Genomic DNA, 7,557 nt, shown 5'->3' with positions numbered 1-7,557 from the left:
GGAGGGGAGGAAGAAAAGAGGGGAGGTAGAAAAGAGAGGAAAGGGAAGAGCGGGGAGAAAGAACAATAGGAGAAAGAAAAAACGGGGGAAGAAAAGAAAGGAGAGGAAGAAAAGAGGGGAGAAAGAAAGGAGGGTTGAAGAAAAGAGAGGAGGGGAAGAGAGGAGGGGAAGAAAAGAGGGGAGAAAGAAAAGAGGGGGAGAAAAGGCGGGAGACGTATTTAGTAGGAGCATTTTGTGTAAAGACCCGCAACCCCTTCCAAACACCTTTAGGTTTAACGGCAGTCAGTGAGAGAGATGCAAACAGTAAGAAGCAAAGTAAGACGGAGAGACAGAGGAAATATCAACTAGAGGCTGAGTGCGACAGTTTGTACTGAAGGGAATGGTGGTGACAGCTGCTTCATAAATGAAAACAAAAGGCGAAATCAAAACAATCGAAATGAACTCGGAATACAGAACATTCATCCTACTGCCCAAGGAAGGAGGGGGCTCTGCAGGGTGGACAGCAGACAGGCAGCGCAGAGGTTGCGCTTTGCTTTATGAGATCACTGTTCCTTGCTGGCACGTGTGACCCTTGACAATTATTTTGATTGATCCACGTTATGTTTATTCGGCCATGTAAGTGCAGTGAAACTTTAGAGTCCAAGGCAGTCACAACAGTGACATCTGCGGGGTAGCCTGTGAGACAGCTCTAGTGACTGAGGCCTGACCGTGAACGCGGTCTGTTCCCGGGGGACTACTTCAGCTATCTGAGGACTAAACATCTGTTCTGAGTATGTAGAGACCTGGCTCTGCTATCTACTGCACAATACACTGGGCTCTGTGTTAATCAAGCTGTGGGACACCCTGTAGCAGACATAAAAGCGTAACCTTATTTCCAATGTAGCGCGACAGCAAAACATAACATCACAAAAGCGCAAAATTAACAAAACAATGAAAAAAGCATAGGACGAAGGATAGGATAAATGGCAGATTTAAACAAATGCCGAAGAAATGGGAGAAAAAATAAAAACCAGAATAAACAAGCCTTTCACCGTAACACGGCGGGCAGGGAGGGGGCGGGCAGGGGAGGGGGCGGAGAGGGGAGAGGTGCGACACGGCAGGCAGGCAGGGGAGGAGAGTAGGAGGAGGAGGGGGGAGGAGAGTAGGTGAGGCACGGCATAGCGGCAGGCAGGCAGGGGAGGAGAGGAGGAGGGGGGAGGAGAGTAGGGGAGGCACGGCCTAGCGGCCGTGCAATCAAGTAGTGAGGGGGCCTTTGGGTATTAGTTGGCGCTTTATAAATAAATAAATTAAATAAGCCATGCAATGCTTGTGATTACAATGAATATATTCCAACATTAAGTAGGGATAGCAAACTCAAAAACAAATACACAAAGCTCTCGTTTTCGTGTTCACTGAATCATCTGAAATACGCGGTATGAGCAGGGAAAGAGTTAAGCAGAGGTGAACAAACTAGCTTGCACTACTAGTAATAATGGCACCAAGATTCCCTATCTTGCACTACTAGAAGTTAAACATCAATAAAAAACAGTTATGGAAGGCTTTATATGACCTGCCACCTCGGAAAGAACGCTTATGGAGAATCGTAAGGTGACTGCCAGGCCAGAGGCGTTCGTAAAGCTCTGTCAATCTACAAGCAGCAGCTGCAAACACCCTGGCTAATTTAGTCTGGAACTAAATCAACTTACAACGGGGGAATGGCACTCACCAGAAATATCTTGAAAATAGCATGGGGGGGGGGGCGTGCCTTGCTGCCGACGTCCAGTCTGACGGAGCTCCGAGGGTGAGACCTTCTCCCCATAATCCGTTCATTGAATTGTACCCAGATGGCGTGTATTACCAGTTGAAGGTTAGCAAAGCAGATTGGACTGACTCCGGTGTTTCTCTGCCGAGCTGAACGCCAGGTGTGCTGTGCAACGAGGGGCGGCCTACATCGGCGGATGAAGCAGCGGACTAAAGTTTGCCAACCTGCCGAGTGAAGAGCCAGCTGCCTGAAACCGCTGCCGAGAAAGTGCTGATGCCTGGGGACAAAGATAGCGAGTAAGTCTGCTGATCAGCGTGCTGGGGCGAATAGAGTAAACTCGGTGGCCGACCGTACCAGGTGCAGGAGGTGCGGTGTGGAGGACCGGCCTGGTGCGGAGTGGCCTAACCATACGGCGGACTAGAGTTTGGTGAATAGTCAGAGCGCCAAGCTCACAACCGGACATCGCTGCAGAGAAGGCGCTGGCGCTTAAGGGCTGGTGTAGTGGGAGCGCCTGCTGAACGCACCGGCGCCTGCGACTCTTCACTGCCCCGGGTTGCCCTATTGGTGAGGATAACTTAAAGTTGGCGGCCGACATTGCTGGGTGCCGCGGACGCAGGGTGGAAGAAAGACCTGGTGCTGCTGAGAAGACCCGGTGGGAGCCCTCGAGGGCGAAGTCTTATGGGTCGTGCGACCCCATTGTCAGGGTGTCTGGGGGACCCCCATAGAGCGTAGAACCAGGGGATTTGGCGCAACCGGCGGCATTGATGATTAATGACCACAACTGACAACAAAGACTTTCCCCACTGACAGAGCGTTAAGGGCCCACAGAAAACAAGTTGCTAAAAAACAAGACGGAGGGGAGGGGGGAGGAGAAATGCGACACGGCGGGAAGGGGAGGGGGCGGAGCGGGTAAAATAAACAAGACGGAGGGGAGAGGGGAGGAGAAATGCGACACGGCGGGAAGGGGAGGGGGCGGAGCGGGTAAACAAAGACGGACATGCACGCGCCCGTGACTTTTAAGGTCAATGCGCATGCGCATAAGCTTAATGCGCATGCGCATTGACCTTAAAAGTCACGGGCACTGCAAGGAATCGCCACGATTCCTTGCAGTGCAGATAAAGAGTGGATAACTCGCAATACTCTCGCCTTGCTCGATGCGCATGCGCATCGACAGGCGAGACCTAAAAAAGGATGCCCTGTGCATAATCATCAAGCTTCAACTTGCTCTTATGAATCCGGGCAGATCAGCCAAAATTATCTGTCAAGGTGAGGCCCAGGTACTCAAAGGTACAGATACTTTCAAGGGGACTACCATTCAGAGACGGATTAGGGTGTGTTATATTGCTGGGGTTAAAAACGATATACTTGTTTTTTTGAAGGTTGACCTCCCTGCTCACAGAAGACACCAAACTGGTCTAGGAGATTTTGAAAACCCATGGGCGATTTTGATACCAATAGGGTATTTCTGGGAACAGAAGTGCGAGGACCTTTATACCTGCATAGTGGGTACACTTTTCTAGCAGCACTACCAAATCGTTAATGTATAATAAAAACAGGGTTGGGGCAAGGACCCACAGAAAACAAGTAGCTAAAAAACAAGACGGAGGGGAGGGGGGAGGAGAAATGCGACACGGCGGGAAGGGGAGGGGGCGGAGCGGGTAAAATAAACAAGACGGAGGGGAGAGGGGAGGAGAAATGCGACACGGCGGGAAGGGGAGGGGGCGGAGCGGGTAAACAAAGACGGACATGCACGCGCCCGTGACTTTTAAGGTCAATGCGCATGCGCATAAGCTTAATGCGCATGCGCATTGACCTTAAAAGTCACGGGCACTGCAAGGAATCGCCACGATTCCTTGCAGTGCAGATAAAGAGTGGATAACTCGCAATACTCTCGCCTTGCTCGATGCGCATGCGCATCGACAGGCGAGACCTAAAAAAGGATGCCCTGTGCATAATCATCAAGCTTCAACTTGCTCTTATGAATCCGGGCAGATCAGCCAAAATTATCTGTCAAGGTGAGGCCCAGGTACTCAAAGGTACAGATACTTTCAAGGGGACTACCATTCAGAGACGGATTAGGGTGTGTTATATTGCTGGGGTTAAAAACGATATACTTGTTTTTTTGAAGGTTGACCTCCCTGCTCACAGAAGACACCAAACTGGTCTAGGAGATTTTGAAAACCCATGGGCGATTTTGATACCAATAGGGTATTTCTGGGAACAGAAGTGCGAGGACCTTTATACCTGCATAGTGGGTACACTTTTCTAGCAGCACTACCAAATCGTTAATGTATAATAAAAACAGGGTTGGGGCAAGGACTCAGCCCTTTCTTACCCCCTTGTAAGTGGTATCAATAGTGTTGACTCCCCGTGTTTGCCATATCTGACCTGCGCATAGTTCAAGATCAACTGGATTATATTCTTGCTTTGGAGAATGTTTTGGCGGATTGCTTGGCTAAGTTACCATTGGATAGAGCAAAACAGGAGCAAGCGGTGCAGGATGCGGAATATTATATGGTTGGTTACACAGGTGACTTAGGGGAGTGCAGGGTCACAGAAACAGTAGGGAAGACAGCTGTGTCAGGTGATGTAGTGTTACAAGAGCTTCTGAGGCTTGTCAGCAAAGGATAGTCTGATGGTTGCAAGAATCTTCAGTTATATACTTATATTTGATAAGTTGAATGCGGTACATGGCATTCTGAGAAGGTCTGATTTGTTGGTGGCTACTTATGTGTTGTGTGAAAGGATTTTAGGGGCATGATGGTCACTTTGGTGTGAGAGCAATGAAATGGAGACTAGGAGATTGTATTTGGTGGTCGGGTGTGAGAAAACAGGACTTTTTGCAGCTGTCCCCCCCACGTTTTGCCCCCATTTGAACTACTATATGCTGGTATTCTGACTCTGACTGGGCCTTAGGCTCTGCTTTCCCGGCCCAAGGCCAGTACTCTGTGTAAAAGATATATGGTAATTTGGTGTAAATACAATTGGTACTGACATCCTTAGTATATGGTGGGGCATGTAGGTTTAAAGGACCAGTGGAGTTAATGCACTTACATGTGCACTGCTGTGGTGCCTGCTGTCATTTTAAAGGGAGACCTGCTTTGCAGGCTGCTATTTAAATAAAATGATGTCCAAATTATAAGTCACCCCTAAGGTCTACCCTAGATGCCTCAAGGGTAGCGTGCATTGTAGTTATAAGCAGGGACATAATAAAATATGTTTTATATGCACTGATGAGCGAAAAACTGCTAATTTTATTTGACCCCATTGTAGTACATTAGCTCCGTAGGCTAACATGAAAAGGCTTTATTACACTTTAATAAAGCCTACCTTTTGACAGGAGTGAGCTAAAATAAAAATTCAAAAGTATGAAAATAATAGTTACAATAAGTCCAGCAACTAGCCAACGTAGGATTTATTATAACTATTGCAGGAAAATAGTTTTAGAACTGCTTTTCTAAAGTTACCTAAAATCCGCCCTGTAGCAGCCTCTTCTGATTGGTTAGCCTTTGACAGGCTGAGCCAAGCTGCTCTAATGAGGTGTGAAGTGGCCTGGGCAAAACTAAAGAAGGCATCTGGTGGCAGAAGACCTGCAGCTGCAGATGCAAGGACAGGAAGGGGTTTGGATAGCCAAAATGGTCTCTAAAGGGAGAAAGATAGTAAGGACAGGAACCAAGCCCACCCCCACTTCCTGCACCCCCAGCCAGATGAGATCTCCTGTAATTAGATTAGGAGAGGGGCTGGAACGAGATGGAGGGAAATGTTAGCCACCCCTGTGGTTTGGGTTACCCAGAACTAAACCTCCAGGAGAGATTTTCTCCATTTTGATTTTTGTTGAAAAGTGCTGTCTGGGACAAAAGTATGCCACACTTCTAATGAAGTTGTCATTACAGAGGGTGGCACCGTGCACCCCATTGATCAGGGATGCCACCTCTCTTGCCAGCTCAGAAATTTGAATACATATATGCAAGGTGTCCTGCAACTCAGATCCCTGCCTGGAAATACCAAGAGAAAAAGGACTGCCTTGCTGTACCCCTGGTCTGCACCACAAGAGGACTACACTCATAAGGACTGCAACTTCTGCACACTTTTAGCTTCACAAAAGAAGACTTTGCCTGGCTTCAAAAGGATTAAAGAGCAGACTCCCTGAAAGGAACAGGTACAAAAGAACTTCAAGAAGTCACATGCATCAACTCCATCAAGACAAGCCCAGCTGACCAGCTTCATCTGGACGTTAAACAATTTGACCAGCTGCATTTCGGGAATGGCAGTTCCAAACTTCTAAGAGGCAAATCAGAGCTTCTGGACTATTGGCTGGTGCTATGGGCCCTCAAAGACCCAAAATAAACATCTGGAGGAGAAGGATTACCCTGCTGGACCCTTGGACTGCACAAGAGAGGACTGCACTCATAAGGATTGCACCTGCTGCACTCACAAGGATTCACAACAAAAGGACTTTGCCTGTCTTAAAGGATAGAGTGGACTCCATGATCTGCAACAGGAAGAAAAGGGCTACCTGCAACATCAACCACAAGGACAACTTCAGCCGACACGATTAACCTGGATTTTACTTGGCTTGACCAGGTGCATTGTGGGAGCTATATATTTCCAGACCCCAAGAGGCAAACCAGAGTTTCTGAACCCTTGGCTGGTGCTATGGACCACTTTCCTGCATACAGAAACACTTCTGGAAGTAAGTGTAAAAGTTTTACATCACGGGCAGCCTGATTTTTTGACTTTGTCCTGGTCCAGAACGACCTTTTTTATAACCATTTTAGTGCTATTTGCTTCTAGGCGCTAATTTTACTTTTAATCTTTAGAAATTCATGTCTCCGGTTCTCTACTTTGGGCTTTTGTCATTTTGGTTTCATTTTAATCATAAAAATATTTCCTATTTTTAAAAATTGGTGTTGGAGTTTTATTTTGTGTTGTCCTGCTTATGTACTTTATTGGTGCTTTTAAATGCTTTACACACCTGTCTCCTTACTTTATCCTGGCCACTCATGAGCCAAGCTACCAAGGGTTTAGCAAAGATTAATTTGAGACTGGACTGGACCTTATTTGTGATTGTGGTGTTGTTACAAGCTGTAGGTACATACCTACACCTACTAATAAACCATCTCCCAACACCGGGTTTGGATAAGGATGTTAAACATTATGTAACAGACTCTGTGGCTTGTGAGGTAAGTGACAAATCGCAAGTTACGATTCCTAGTCCTGCGGAAGTGGTTCCTGTTCCAGAGAAACCTTGAATAAAGCTGGACTTGGATGGTATTGGTCCTATGAATGTTTTAACAGAGAGTTGTAGGTTCCGCATAGGCACATTGGATAACTATTTTACGTGGCTGGAAGTTGGTTTTGTGAGAAATGCTGGTGCAACTGAGATAATTGAATTTCTTCAAAAACTGTTTTTGAGGAAGGGTGCTCCTGATGAAGTGGTGACTGATAATGGAGTACAATTTACCACCCATGATTTTGATAAATGTGTGGCACATTGGGGTATCAAGCATGTGACCACATCATTGTACCATCCCCGTAGTAATGTACTGGAGGAGCGATGCAACTGTGTGATCAAGGTTAATATGCAACTGTCCATTGCCAATGGTTTGAATTGGAGGAAAGAACTGAATGATTTATTGTGGGCCATTCGTACTACTTCGAATGCTGTCACACATGTGGGTTCATTTGGTCTCCTGAAAGGACATGTGCCTTCCACCAAATTGATTTGATCATGTATGGGTGAGAAATATGGTTTGAGGGATAAAATGGCACTAGTCAAGTGTAAACAGGAAGTTGCACAAAAGAAGTATGCAGGT

Source organism: Lissotriton vulgaris, chromosome 1_1 (genome assembly GCF_964263255.1).
Source record: "Lissotriton vulgaris chromosome 1_1, aLisVul1.2, whole genome shotgun sequence".
Classification (NCBI taxonomy): Eukaryota; Metazoa; Chordata; class Amphibia; order Caudata; family Salamandridae; genus Lissotriton; species Lissotriton vulgaris.
Note: the sequence above shows the minus strand (reverse complement) of the source record.